General features: G+C 46.0%; 1 protein-coding gene across 1 annotated transcript in view; it reads left to right on the top strand.

Moving 5' to 3' along the window:
• Nucleotides 1–357, top strand: part of LOC143025431 (ATP-binding cassette sub-family C member 3-like) — a 161,163-nt gene extending 160,806 nt beyond the window's left edge. The window contains exon 31 of the mRNA XM_076185093.1: nt 1–357. This exon is cut by the window's left edge and continues 210 nt beyond it. The gene's annotated coding sequence lies outside the window, so the exon portion shown is untranslated.
• The last annotated feature ends 300 nt before the right edge of the window (nt 358–657 follow it).

Genomic DNA, 657 nt, shown 5'->3' with positions numbered 1-657 from the left:
ATGAATGTTCTTTGTGTGTTGTTATTTATTCTCAAAGTATTTTGTGAGTTGTTGTTTTTGATATTCCTCCTCCTCTCTCGTATGTGTAGAAACTAGTTATTTTTAGATTTGTAGGGCAGGACTGAAGGACGTTTTTGAACGAGTATCATGTAGTTTACATGATGGTATTTTGTAGAATTGTAGTTGTCTGCGGCAGACAATGTTACCAATTCATTTATTTATTTATCTATTTATTTACTTGTTTCTCTACTTATTCATTCATATATTTATTTATTCACTTATTTATTTATCTAATTATGTTTATCAATCCATGTGTTTGTTTCTTTATTAATTTTACTTATTGGGAAGAGGCGTTGGAGGCGCGTTGGGGGGGCTTTAGGGGGTAATGAGATGGCGTTGGGGGCGTTGGGGGGGGGCGTTGGGGGGCGTTGGGGGGCGTTGGGGGGCGTTGGGGGCGTTTGGAGGGAGGCGTTGGGGAGCTTTAGGTGGTAATGAGATGGCGGTGGGGGGGCGTTGTGGGGGGGGCGTTGTGGGGGGGGGGTTGGGGGCGTTGGGGGGCATTGGGGGCGTTTGGGGGAGGTGTTGGGGGCGTTGGGGGACATTTGGAGGAGGTGTTGGGGTTATTAAGAAGTAATGGGATGGCGTTGGGAGGATGTT

The sequence above is a fragment of the Oratosquilla oratoria genome, chromosome 5, assembly GCF_046742065.1.
Source record: "Oratosquilla oratoria isolate Oo_2021 chromosome 5, ASM4674206v1, whole genome shotgun sequence".
In the NCBI taxonomy this organism is placed as follows: domain Eukaryota; kingdom Metazoa; phylum Arthropoda; class Malacostraca; order Stomatopoda; family Squillidae; genus Oratosquilla; species Oratosquilla oratoria.
This window is presented reverse-complemented; position numbering and strand designations above follow the sequence as displayed.